The sequence below is a fragment of the Falco punctatus genome (assembly GCF_963210335.1).
Source record: "Falco punctatus genome assembly, chromosome: 4".
Lineage (NCBI taxonomy): Eukaryota > Metazoa > Chordata > Aves > Falconiformes > Falconidae > Falco > Falco punctatus.
Window position 1 is genome coordinate 81335760 of NC_137583.1, and position 14837 is coordinate 81350596.

Consider the following 14837-nt stretch of genomic DNA (forward strand, 5'->3'; position numbering starts at 1 on the left):
GTTTTTTTCATTATTTTTGTGTTTGTGCTCTCTGCAATATTTTAAAATGTCTCTTTGCTTTGCTAGCTGATTTCTAATTCCCTATCAATGTTTTAAGTGCATACAGTAGGAAAAATATTCAAACTCAGCTTGCAAAGATAAGTGATTTAGTGTTTCACTACTAGAGATTTGATAGAAATGTTATACGTAGTTTTAAAATTTCTTTAACAAAACAGATGATTTTTAAAATTTTATTGCTGTAAATAATTGAATTAAAAATATTCCCCAAACATTGAACAAAAAGTGATTGTAGAAACAAAATGCAAAGGAACTGTAGAAAAATTACACTTGGCATCAGAATGGTGTCTTCTACGAGACCAGCAGATTAAAAGCTGTGACTGCAACAATACACCTCATCAGGTGTTTCTCATAACAAAGAAAATTACTGCATGGTATGAGCTGTGCAGAATGATTGCGGAACCATTGTCAAGGCTTGTACTAAAAGGTAATCAACACAGTTCAGTCAACAAGCACTAGATGGAAGAAAAGCTGAAAGTCCTGTTATTATGCAGTCGGTTTATATATTGAAAGAACTACTGCCCTATATAGAAACAGAAAATTGGCAGTGTGTTTGTAGTGGACAAAGACAGCTGGTTCCTCAGTTTACAAATGTGGTGTCTTTCCACATTACCATTTTTTCTGGTGTCAGTTTCTTATTACTTTCGTGGACTCTTGGTATGCAATCTAATTACACAGGAAAAAAATATCTCAGAAATATTGACGGATTGTTGCTGAAAAGAGTGGGAAGAGACAAAATAAAATAATTTCAGGTCAACTCAGTGATGCTAAACAAGAAGTAACTGACCTGTGAAACTTCGCTCAAGTTGCCTTAGCTATCAATACTGGAAAAAAGTGAGCATTAGGAAATTTGTTCCTGTGCTTGTGTTAGCCTTAAAATCTGGTCCTCACATGGAGTTAAAGGAAACACTTTAGTTCTGAGCATCTAAAAATTCTTGAAACTAAGAGACACATTGTAGATGCTGTAACAGCTAGAAATATAACTGAAAATAAAACCCATGTTCATTTCCCAATACCATTTTTTTCCAGAATAGACTCTAAATGGAGAGGTTTTTAACTTTACTGTTTAAACAGGATCTGTTTGCTGAAAGTCACTAGAGGACTAATAATCGCCTTGTATACTTTGGTTGACCAGTTGGCTACAAAACCAGAATACTCCCTATTACCCATGCCAAAGTAAATGTTTTGAAACCGTATCAAGATCCAACTCTGGTTGAAACTGAAAGAACACAGGGGAAACTAATGTTCTGATAGCTGTCTCCTGACTTGCAACTCATACTAAACTTTGCAGGGTTTTTATGAAACTAATTTGTTTTCTGAAGTTCTGCCCCATCCATAATCCTTTTGCAAATCAAGATCAGAGAGAGTTCAGTGGCTGCTCTGACAGGAGTGAACAAGAGTCCATTGAAAGTCAGTACAAGTGGCCTCACTGCCTCTCGGGTTTGGCTCAGGCTCATCATGCAGGATCTTTAGAAGTCACCAAGCTAAACCCTAACCAGAAAATGAACCAACAAAACTAAATAGCTCACCTGTGTAAATATCTAATGAATAAAACCCAAAACACCACCCCCACCAACCACCCAAACCTCGCCCCGCTCCCCATCCAAATTACTGTCTTCTGTCATCTCAAATATTTGAGAACTGATTTTGGAATGAAATTATTTGTGGTCTGTCGATTCAGAAGGAATTGCATTTGGTCTGTTTTGGTCTGAGTGAAGACAGAAGCTGATTTTATTCATCTCCACAATTAGAACATGGAGATCTAAGGTATTCCAAAGCCATATGAACATATTATGACTTTTTTTAACTAATTTGCGTCAGAACTGAACAACACAGAACTGAACAGACTCTGATCATAACTTTAAAAAAAAGAAATCGTTTGATGATTTTTATAAGGAAATTACATGAATGTGAGAATGAACCGGAAAGAGAATAATTACTTATGTAATTTGACTCTATGAAAAAAGAATTTATCAGAAAATGGAACACAAATTGTATATAATGTTGATTTATTGCAAACCTTAACTAAAGTACTCAAAGTGTTCTCCATAAAATGCACCTAGAAAGTACCTCCCAGATTCAATATTATTTCACTATTCCCATTACCAAAACTGAAATTAACCTCCTTTCAAAGGATTTCTCTTATTCCTTGTTTAAGTTCCCTCTCGATATGACAGGACTTGCATTTGCCAACAGAGGGCAATAGTCAAGCTAGGAAAGACTGCATCCATCATTTTTGCAACTTCTAATGAGTCAGAAGGACACATAGAATCCTCATCTGCTTTTATGGATATTGCTGTGTAATTGCAGTGTAATTATGGCGCACAACAGCTTCAGAAAATTATCTTTGAAGAAAACAGCTGGTTCTCTTTAACAAACATAGATGAAATCTTGTCAATTTAGAAAAAAATCCAAAGGAAAAATACTAAAAATATATGCCAATAATAAACAGGAAAAAAAAAAAAAAAAAAAGAGAAATCACATAAAAAATTGAAATGGATAAATCAGAGAAACTGCTATGAAAAATAAGCCTAAAGTATAAAACATTAGAAAATTACAATGATGTGAATGTTCTTTCATTATATGGTTTTATATTACAAAGCAAACAGGCTTGTTGAAAAGATTTCCATTTTCCTTCTCCCACTCATGTGTAGTATGTAAGACCCTGATCCTGACAGCCCTTCTGCATGCTTTCCACTCAGCAGAAGAAACCCCCTTGGTTACAGTGGAATTTCACAGCCCAACAAGGCCAGCCTCGAGCCCCACGCTGTATTGCCAGAGCCACCAACATCATTACCAACAGCTTCTGCTGGGCTGTGAGGGTGTTTGGCCGGGGCACCTGCGCCTGGGGGCCGGATGGAGTGGGCGGCTGAGGGGAGAGGAGAAGATGTGTGGAGAGCTGGGCATCACTCTGTGGCCCTCAGGATGGGCACCACAGCCCGGGGGACGAGCGTGTTGTGGGAGCGGCGCTTGCAAGGAGCAGGTTTCAACAGCCAGTTGGGGAACGGGACCAAACCGCCTCTGCCACGGGCCTGGACATTCACCAGTCGACACGAGCTGAGGGGAGTGGAGATGGATTTGGTGCATTTATGGAAACAATAAAAAAGAGAAAGAGAATGCTGCAAAACACATTTTAGTAATTACAGCAAGTATTTCCAAGGCTTTTGGAATCTATATTGATATATAAATATAAGTATTGTTATTATTATGATAATGTAGTTTAACTTTACTAAAAACTAGCCCACAACAACAGTTAAACAATACATGCAAAAACATATGTCATATGGCAATGCTCTGTAAGCCCTAGGGCTAGAAAGATTTCAGTACTGAAGATCTTTATTTCCATATGGTAAAGTGGGTAAACTGAGGGAATGGTTTTATCTCCCATAGATTAATTTGTGCATGTGCTGTGTGGCTCTTCTGCAGGCAATAGGTAGACAGATAAGAGGGAATAAATGTATATCATAGTATCTGTGGAATCTGTGTGCTGCAGTTACATGATGAATTTCACAATTTGTGAAGTAAGTTGGACTACCAGACTCAAAATAGTTGTTGAGTGGAGAAGAGTATCTGTATTAAACTTGAAAGCATGTGGCCAAGATTATGCAGAGGAACATTGTTTGGCATATGGTATGATCTGTGAAACTTTGAAGAGTTAGAGTTTTGTTTATCAGAATCATATTTTAGTAATTCTTAATTTGCACATATTTAGAAATTTTAGGAATATATACTTTTTATATACATTAATTCTGTAGGCTATGTCTGCATTACATATGGAGGCATCACTTGTGGGTCCCCAGTTAAGGATGTGCTTTGCACTTACAATAGAGTTATTGAGGTTTAATGATACATTTTCAGTCAATTTAACAGCATAACTAATAAATTGAACCCACAGCATAAGTTATGAGAAAAAAATTAACATTTCTGAAAGAACTATTTCATTTTCTTAATGGTGCATGACTTTTTAGCTTCTTGCATTCCATCTCCTTGTTTGTTTAAAGTTAGTAGAAACAGTGATCAGGCTGAAAAAAACCCATCATATCAGAGACAGAGTTCACTCTTGCATAAGTGCATTGTCCTCTGTGTCTGATGCAGCATAAGACTTGCCTAAATATTTGTAAAGGCTAGTCTCTAACAGCTGATCTACTGTGCGGGCAACATTATTGCTCCATGGAATCAAAGTTTTCATTTAGTTCAAGAGCTTTGAACGGTGCTGGGAGTGGAGTGTCAGAAGTATGGACAACTGGAAATACAGATGCAGTGTCGTGTGTTTACAGCAGGAGGCCTAAATTCTCCCTGCCATTTTCTCATATGAATTCTGCAATGGCAAAGTGGCAATATGCCTGAAGAAAATGCATACGGGCAACAGATCTGTGAAAAAGTAGGCAACTTCAGAAAAATGCAGGCTTACTAGTAGTCTAACCAGTTAACCGCAAGGTACCTTCTGTGCTGTTATCTGTTACACAGTCTGGGGAACAAATAATCTTCAGCTATACCTCAGAGAAGCATGTGGTTGGTGTTGCTGTTCCTCCTGGCTGATAATTAAAGGTTAGGTAAACAGTCATCATTATGGATATTTCTTGCCAAGAGGACAAAAAAGATCAATGAGAAAGATGGCTTCATGAAAAGGCAGTTGGAATGTGTTATTGTCATTGGAGGAAATATTGGCAAATAGTCTAACTGAACTAAACATTGAACATGCTTTAACCTGTGTTCTAAAATGTTCAAACCACAGTTCCATTTTATGGAACTAAATAAACTACAAGTAATACCAGTGATAAAGCAATACCAGTGATAAAACATATGTAGACAATCACACAAGTTTTCCCATGAATTCTGCTGATTACTGAGAGATGTTTCAGTATCAAAATTAAGAATTAAAATTAAATATGAACATTCACTTCAAGAAGTGGCAACTGCTTTTGAATCAAAGCATTCAGTTAATAATAGCATGTTTTGTCATGTAGGTATTTACATTTTTCTTTAACATGATTATGAAAAATGCATTTTTATATGATAATGTTTAAAAACTGGCATATAGTTTTAGTATTTGCAAAGAAGAAAACATTGCTGTAGGAGTTAATAATTTAAGGGTGAACATGAAGTCAGACACTGGAAGGAAGAAACAAGGAATTCGTTGGTATACCAAGGACAAAGAATTTGTTTATCCACAGGGATTACGTAGACTGTGGTTGAGTGATCCCACCATAACCTTGTAGTGCTGACATTGAGAATAGTAGGTTCACATAAGCTTCAGTGCTGTTGTTGGCTTGGTTGGCTTTCTAGAAAAAGCTCGAAGGTGGAAACACTGAGGCTGAAAGAAGCTGTGCATGACAGACTTATTCTGGAGGCAGCACCTCTAAGTGCAAGTGGACTTCAAAGAAAGTAAGAAAGAATTTTTCAAATGACAACATTTTGACTTGATGATTTTTTTATGAAACTTCTTTACAGTTGAAGAAGACTAAAGAGGTGTAGCTGCCTGGGTCATAGTGTTTAGTTGTATTAGTGATATAGCAGCACCTAAATCCACAGCCAACCACAGAAATAGCAAATTACTAGATGAAGTACATTCAAAAGTTATATGCAAATTGATAGATGCTTATAATTTCTGAATAGAGCTTTAGTAAAAATAAAGACTAGCTAAGCCCTGTGAATCCCAAATCTTTTCATGTAACCAGGGCAGGAACCTCTAAATTTCAGGTGTTTTGGTCCAGATACCAGGTTACTCCTTGTGTTCAAAAAGTGTTCTTTTTTTTATTATTTTGGGCTTTACTTTTCTGCTTTATGAGCAGATTTTCTGTCTCTCAGGTAAGTAAATGGGAAAAGCACCATATGTTGGTTGGATGTGAGGGCTCTCACAATGGCTAATGTGTTTTACTTCCTAGTTTCTCTCTTGCTTTGCTACAAACTGGTTGTGACTTGGTTGTTTTTTATATGGGAACTTAGGAATTTATGGCCATTTTTGTGAAATGGTTTTCACCTCTGTGTTACCAATTATGACACCAAGAAGTATAATGGAAAATGTCTGTTGGAAGAACATAACTTGTATGAGCAGTTTTTTGGGGGTTTATACTTCAAGGCCATGTCTCAGTTTTATTTTTCATCATGCAGGAAGGCGGAGTTGAGTTGATACAACTTTGTCTCTCAAGTGATGATGGGAATGTCAAGATTTTCAGTCTTCTTGCTGGCAGCTCTACTTAAAATAGCCTTCTGAAGCTCTTTGGCTAGTTTAATGTTGTAGTAACAATGTAGGTTTTTAAAAGCCTCCTATTTTATTTCTGCTTAGTTGTAGTGAGCTGTCAGTTTTCAAAAATGTTTTCTTCGTTCTTGTTTATTTCAAGGTCAGATAGAAGAAGGACTGTGTGCACAGCAACTGAGAAAATGAAGCAAAATGTGTACTTCTCTGAAGTTCAGACATATATGAGTAGTTGACATAAAATTCATAAAGGTCAGACTGTTGAGATTTTCACAACCACATAAATACCTTAATCTCTAGCTTCTAAACAGTTATATTTAAGGTAAGACATATCTGTGATCAGACAAATCTTGTACCTAGTTTTGTTTTGAGTGAGGTTATTCCATAAATCCTAATGGCTGTACTATTAACTTTTTATTCCTCAAAAAAAGTATATGGAATTTAATTCCCCATTTGTTAATCAAGCTTTGTAAATCACCCTAAACCTCATTCCAAATCTAGATTAAATTTAGATGACATCAGAAGGAGATCACTATTCCATGTTGCTTCCATTTAGCTTGTACTATCAAGATCTGTTTACTATAGATGTCTTCAAGTAGTATTTTCTTCAGCCCTTCTGAATCTGGCTATCCTATTAACAGAATCTTTCAGGTTAAAAATGTAACAAAGCGGTAGGTTATGTTTCTCTTTTTGTACCAGTTCTGCTGCTGGAGATGACCTTTTATCTTCTGGCCGAGACAGAGTTGTTCTCTTTTTCTACTAAAGCCCTCATCCAGGTCTACCAAATTCTCAAACATAGGTAAGCAGCAGCTCCACAAATGTAGATTAGCTTCTCAAGGAAAGTCACAGTGTCAACCAATAATGTATTTTGATTGTAGCTGCTAGTTTTTTGAAGTCAGGCTGGAACAACTTCATCACTCAGAAAAAAAAAATAAATTCGTGTTCCTAAGAGCTTCCAACCAGTGCTACAGCCTGTCCTGCAAGGAACCACAGAGCTACATGCAGACATGCTCTACTGCCACCCAAAAATACCGTTGTCCTAACTCAAAACATTGCAAGCTATTTAAAAATTTACCAGCTAGTGAATCTGCTATTTAAAAGATTTTTTAAAAAGTTGTCCTTTGTTGTGAAGGGGAACAGGCTACATATGTGAGTGTTTCCAATGTATTTCCTGCCACCGAGCCCTCCATCTTCCATCTAGTCACTTGTAAGTACCCAAAGTTGGCGAAGAGCCTGTTTCTGAGAGAGCTTCTTCACCAACATATGGCTGTGCTCAGAATGATTACTCTGGCCTTCAGTCTGCTCATTTAAGTCTAATGAGGTCCACAGAGGTGACTGTATGACTCACACAATGAAGTCATTTTTCCAATTAGCATTCTGACAAATGTATTATAAGTAGAGCTGCTTCAATAGGTTTCCACAGCTGGGGGAGAGATCAGGTATCACCAAATACTCAGTTACTTTCTTCTGATCTGGTCAGAGAAATTTCATTCACTCTTGAGTATGACTGTTCACACAACAGATGGGTATTTCATGTCTGAAGAGTGTGACCCTTTCCTAAATCAAGCTCTGTATCTGCAAGCCAAAGTGCTCATGCAAGGCACAAAATTAACCTTAGTCTTGAGTAGGTACTCATAATGTTCATACTAAAAAGCCTTCCTTTTATTAGGAAGTCTTTTATTCATTATTGTGGCATATGATGTTTGGAAATGTAAGCAGCTGACACCTAATGGAAGACTTTTAAGTAACCAACTGAAAAGCCATTCTTCCTGTGTGCCTATGCCCTTTCATTCTGGTATTTGTGAATGTTTATTGCATGAATATGGGAGGGATAAGAGAATCAGAAATTACCTAAAGAGTATTCATTATTTTTTGTTTGTTACTGGCTAAGCATTATTTTTCATTTTCACATTTAAAAAATATTCATCTATTTAGAAAGCAGAAACCAAACCAAATGATTTAGCTAACAGTTATGCTCTACAAATTGTGAATAGTCAAAGTTCATTGTCAGCACATCACCCTACGTACTAAAGTTCAGTACATAAACTGTTCACAGATCTAATAAAAACAATGAATAAATTCATAGGAACTCAAATATCTTTACCAGGCAATCTGGAACAGAATAAAGTAATATACTGGTTTAGATAATTTATGTATTATGAATAATTCAGCTATTACTAATTGGAATTTTTCTACTTAAAAATAATAATAATTTGACCTTGTTTGACAAAACATTGACATTTCTATGAACAGTTTATTTTTCAAAATTAAACTTTGTTGAGACATACAATCAGCACCACTACCAAGTGAAAACGACAAGAAATTTGCAGAATCTATTTAAGAAATAAAAATAAGTCTGAAGATATTCCAAGAAGCAACAAAGAACTTAACCTGTGGCTTCCTTCACAAATTGTTAGGACTTCAGCAATGCTATGGTACATTTCTAACTGTGTTGTTATTATTTTTGCCTTTATTTCATTTTAATTTTGAGGGTTTGTTGCTGTTATCATGGAAGCAGGTAGCTAACAGGACACATACAACCAATTTACCCCTATGAAAAGAGACATAATTTAACCGCACTTCTTCAATAAAAATCCATTCTAAGTGATATTTTTTTCATAGTTCAATAAATAGATCATCTTATACTATGTAGGAGTACAAGTATTAGAGGTAACATGAAGTGCAAATTTAATTTTATACTGTGCGCACACTCAGGCAGGGAAGCTCTCAAAGCACAATGTTCTGACATAGTTGAGTCAAGGTCTGCAAAGTGGGGTAGTATCTACTACTGGACTAGCTGCTACAGTTGGGAAAAAATGGCAGGTTTTTGAATACACAAGAACTCCTGCAGATTCAAAGTAGATGAAGGAAACTCTGAAGCTAAAAGCACTTCATTTACTGCTTTCAAAATAGTAGTAATAAACAGCTATAAATACTACTCAATACAAAGTTCTATAGAAACACTCAAATTAATTCTGAACTAGCCAGAATAAGGCACTGTTGCCTAGACATAGAACTGTACTAAGGGGACGACAGTAGCCAAATAAAGATTTCTGGATGTTCTTGCAAACTTCATGTAAATTTCACCAAGTCATTGATAGGTAGCATGGGTAAGTGATCCTGAACTGCATCGAGTCATTCAGGTGCTTATGTCCTACTGATTTTTTTTGGTTATACTGCTTTTGGCAACAGAAGTCTTCTCATCCATTGTAAGACACATTTCACCTTCCTTTAGGTGTCTAAGAATAAATATCTACAGCCAGAGCTGGTGCTTCAGGTTCCTGGTGTGGAAGTGGGATAGAAGAAACATGAACACAGTTCATCTGACCCACATTTGACAGCAAATGATTTCAACACGTCACTTGCCTGCCAACAAAAGGGGCAAGGGAAGTCCTCTCTGGTTGACACAGTGACCTCTAGATTTATAGGTAAGGTGTTACAATCCATACGGTTGTTTTTTTTGTTTGATTTTGGTTTTGAAGAACAGGAAACCATTTTCCTTTTATTTACACCTTGCAGTAAAATTATTTCCTACTGGTCACAGTTAACGTAGTCTGTTGTGAACACTCCTCTTTACAAACTTGATACTCTAATCTTCAGAGGTCCATTAGTGAATCCTTCATAGTGACTTAGAATTAATTTGTTAGAATATTGTCTTTGTGTCTTTTTCTCCTGGTACAGAGCAAAAAACAACCCTCCCCCTAAAAAACTCCATGTGTTTAAACAGTTCTAATAGCCTTACAGAAAAATCAGACTACAAAGGGTGGGCTAGAAAAAAAGAGAGCAAGGTAGTAGCCTTCTGTGATTCCTGAGGAGACAATATATTTGATGATCTCATCATGAAGGTTACTAAATAAATGAAAGTAAATGGCTGGTTGATTCCCTTTAATTCAACATGTGGTGTAGACACTTCCTTCCCATTCCCTCGCTGCAGTACATTGGATCACATTAGGCTTGACAATAAGGATTGACTTAGTGGTTTTCAGTTCTGTGTAGTGATTTTGATTCTTTTTCAAAATGATTTACTGATTGCTGTAATGTGCTTTCTAAATCCTCGTTCTGTTGGTGGTGCTTTTGTTAACTTTTTTTTTGGAAATCATTGCTAGGACTTTATTGACATACCTTAGCTGTTAATTTCCAAATCTCCCAATCAGCTATTGCTATGTTGGTTTTGTTATAAAATCATTGACCTTTTAGCTTTTTTTTTTTTTTTTTTTAATTATCCCCCCCCCCCCCTTTTTTTTTCTTCCTCTTTTTTTCTTTGTTCTCCCCTGTTGGGAGGAGGAGGGGATGGACTTGTCAAAGACAATAACAGGCTACCAAAGTTACCATTGCATTAAGGCAGGTATGAATTTTAAAGTGTGTTTGACTTGAAGCAGGAGCACAGTACAAATGCAAATATTCCCCAGTGTGAAATAAAGCAAATGAAAGGAAATGAACATGAAGTACTGATTCAATGGTTCATAATCAATGCTAGTAAGGATGTTGGAATGCATGGTTTAGAATTTCTGAAGATGGTTACACAATATTAATCCACTATCTTGAGTTATTTAATATGTCCTTGATAGATGTTAAGGCATTGGTGAGGCTTTGCATACATCCTGGAATTAGTGTCATTTAAAAAATTATCAGTTTTTATCACCTCTCTTACCAGTCAGTACAAGTTAACTTATTAGATTGTAAGAGACTGAGAATGATGGAGACTGCAAATTCTTTTTTCAAATTTCTCATAATCATCCTTTCATGTGACTTTCATCTTTATTGCTTAACAGCTATGATCCTTCTCCAATTTATTAATGGTAGAACTTTTGCTTTTAAAAATTGGTTGACCCAAGTAAGTCTTACAAATGTCTTCGAATATTTTCATGTATCCAGTTTAATTAATATGATACTTACAGACTTTAACAAAAATCATTAGATATGGGCTCTTTCACCATTACATATTTTAATGGCAAAATCAATCAATTTCTGGTTTATAGTATTAATATTGATTTACTTTCATTTTCCAAAAATACCCATCTGATAGCATAGTGCAGTGGTGCTAGTACTTCATTAGCTTTAAAGTCATCTTTTCAAAGAGATTTTGATCTTAGTCAGGACCGTTTCAACTGAAGTGGACTGATAATCAATGAGGAGAAAAAAATGTCTCTGTGCTTTTGGGACAGAAGAATTGGAATTTCAATCTATTTTTTAAGTAGCTAAAGTAAGCAACTTCTTCCTAACTTGTTTTTGCATGCATTGTAAAAATGGGAGTGTAGCCAGGCCCCTGAGGTTATTTGGTGTAATGTAATTGAAGCAGACTGTCTTTTTTTTTTTTTTTTTTTTTTTTTAATTCATGTTCCCTTTTGGAGCACTCACCTTTTTAAGACACCTTCTGCTGTCCCTTCTTACGTAGTCCACTTACTTGAGCCTTCTGGAGCTGGTGAAACTCTTTGAAGACAGATGGTATTTGTTATGTGTAAAGACTCCAGAAGATGAAACTTCAAAACCATATAGGCAGTCAAACCTGCAGCTTTCAGTGAGGAGTAACCGACAGCACAAGCTCATTCTGTTGATACTGGCAAGCGCTGACCTTAACAACACGATAGCTAGGGATGTGTGAAATGTTCATGATGAAGCCAAACACCTCCGAAGTTTCATACTTTTCTAAAAGTCCTTCATATTAAAACTGGGGTAAATCTACTCTTGAATTCAAAAGGATTTTGACATTGAATTAGAGTCAGAACTTTAGCCTGGTTCAAAACCCATTCAGAGGTTTGTTATTCTATTTATAAGCTTTTGTAAAAAAGTGGGTGAAATACAGTACTTCCCTCAGAGGAAACTAGTACCAATCAAAACCCGTGTGAATATTCACACAACTTTTCAATGAACCACCACAAAATTTTTCATGGATCTCCTAATATAAACTTACCTATTAACTCTGTTGTTACTTTGTTATGGTAACAAGCACATTCATTTAGATTCTTCCATTCATTTTGACTTGAAAACATTTTGGTGCAGTCATTCGGTGGCCCACGCATCATTTCTGGCCTGGAACTCAGGCAGATGTATCTTTTGGAAAACTGATACCACTGTCTTGAGATGGGCAAAAAAATAAACTCCTGACTGCACCTAAGGGTTCCCAGACATGCCTCAGTCCCCAAACCTAGAATCCTATGCTATGCAATCTTTAAAATGCCATTTCATATACCAGGCCTTAAGCTATTTATAAAGTTAAAGAGGAGAAAAAAAGAGAGGGAGGGCAGGAGAGGAAAGTGTCACTCTGCCTACATTCCTACTGCGGCAGTTTTGTTTGCACTTGCATAATTGTGAGCACAAGTGGAACCTGCATTTGGGTGCATTTTTGTGAATGACTATGCTACAAAGGCAGTGAAGCTCAAGTAACAATAAAGTATTGGCTATTTTACAGTCATATATGGTTATGGTGCATGTGCTGAGATATGGCCAGTAAATCAGCTGTGATATGCAATGTGTGAATGTGATTTGCTTTAACCTTGGTATGTGAGGGTATCACCAAGCATATATGTATTTTCACTCAGACACATAACTTACCATCGGACCAGAGCAAACATGCACTAGAACATGTGATTTGTGATGATCTGAAAAAGTCAGACTGTGACCGTCTAAGGAGGTAAAGGAACAAAGACTGTTTCTTCCTTTGTACTCACCTAGCAGTGACCTGTGAACTGTTCCCATCTTACCACTATTTTGACCTGTAAATAAGGTCATGTATAAGAGATCAAAAAGGAGAAAGCTTTCTTTGTCAGCAGTTGTATAGACATGCAAGGGCCAGGGGCAGGCTGGACTGATCTAACCACAGATTCTGATTTTCCAAGCAGATTTCAAAAACGTAATTAGACCTCATAATACTAAATAAATGTTTGTGTCTCTTCTGCACTTGCTTTACAGAATATTTGAAAAATTATATTAAATTAGAACTTAACCTTCAAAGAATTAATTTTTCTTTTCTCTCCCTTTCATCTATTGATAGTCATGTCTCTTGCAACTTACCAAGAAACTTCAAACTAAGACTGTTCATGAAAAACTGAATAAGTGAGATTTTTACTCCAGCACACTGTAAAGATTGTATCAAAAGATTGGCAAAATGTGTCACCTACTTGGACCTGAAAGCTGTGATTTCAAGTATACGAACTGAAAAGCCTATGACTCAGCTGTAAGACATTTCATTACATGAGAGCCTCCATGTGCCATTTAAAATGTATAAGTGTCATCATAAACTTCCCACTCTCCTAAGAATAGAGCTATCACTGGACCCTGTTATCTCACAACCCCAAGGTACAATATGATAATGATACTGCTTAACATCAGTATATGGAGAGAGAAAACACTGGAGATGCCGCAAGCATCTCAACTATAAAGAAAATCAAATTAAAATATTAATTTACTGATTAATATAACATTAGATGACCCATTTCTCCAGCTTGTTAAACAACAAAGACTCGCAAAACTAAATAAGGGCCTAAGAGATAAGTGTTTTAAGAATTCCCATAGAGATGTTTAGCCCCTTTTTAAACATCATTAAAGATGTACTTTGCATATAACGGGCAGTTTTATTTTTTTTGCTACACTGAAAAGCCCTGCTTGTGTTTATTAATATACACTTTTAAAAAAGGTTACAAAGTGAGGGTTTTGGTCACAGTTTGAACAATCATATCATAATGTAGAATGAAAGAAAATGAGAGCAAGAAAAATGAGTGCAAGACAGACTTGTGGGGGTGAAAGAGAACAAAATCTTGCAGGTAAATCATGGGACAGAAGGTTCAAAGTTTGATGTTTAACTATGCTACAAAAAATTAACCATTTGTACCCTCTGTGTCTGGAAAATGAGGGGGAAAAAAGTTCCTTTGCTTATCGTTTCTATTTAAAATGCCTGCTGTTTGGGAAAATGGGAAACTGCAATACATGATTCGTATATAGGAAATGGCAATCCAAAGTAACTTATTTTAAAACTAAAAAACCCATGGTGAAGTCCTAAAGCAAATTTTATCCCTCTTGAACCATGGTTATGTCCCATGACATCAGGATATTGCTTGAATGTTTGTGCTGCATTTTACTGAAAAGTATCAGTAAGAGTATTTAGTATTTAGGTTTTTAAAAAATATGTCTCTCCCTAAGTCAAACCCTCATACTATTAGAATTGTCACTGCACTCCTATGAGCCAATCTATGACTTGTTAGGGGAAGAAACTGTGAATCTGCTGTTCCCATGGATAAATGCCTCTGTCTTTTCCTTAGTGATCCACAAGGTATCAGCCTGTGAGCATGTATGTTCACCTTGTATCTCACATACTATGTATATTTTCAAATGAGCAAAAAGCCAAGAGAGAACTATGAATTCCAAGTTGGTCAGAAAAAAACCACAACTATTTGTGTAATAGGTTCTTAATATTCCTTTTGCAAAGTTTTGCATTTCTGGCCTTGGCCCCCTCATTGCATAGGTTGGGAATAAGGCAATTCAGTCTTCCTAAAACACCGTGTGTGTGTGTGTCTGTCTGTCTGTCTGTTCCCTGTACATACAGCATTCCAAGTTCTTATCCCCCTCTTTTTTTGTTCTTGTTCCCCAG

At 36.3% G+C, this 14837-nt stretch overlaps 1 long non-coding RNA gene across 1 annotated transcript in view; it reads left to right on the forward strand.

The window, feature by feature from the left end:
• Positions 1-2852: 2852 nt before the first annotated feature.
• LOC308062434 overlaps positions 2853-14837 on the forward strand; it is a 40936-nt gene continuing 28951 nt past the window's right edge. Inside the window, exon 1 of the long non-coding RNA XR_013927583.1 lies at positions 2853-9681. This is a non-coding gene — a long non-coding RNA (uncharacterized lncRNA). The remainder of the gene's footprint in view (positions 9682-14837) is intronic.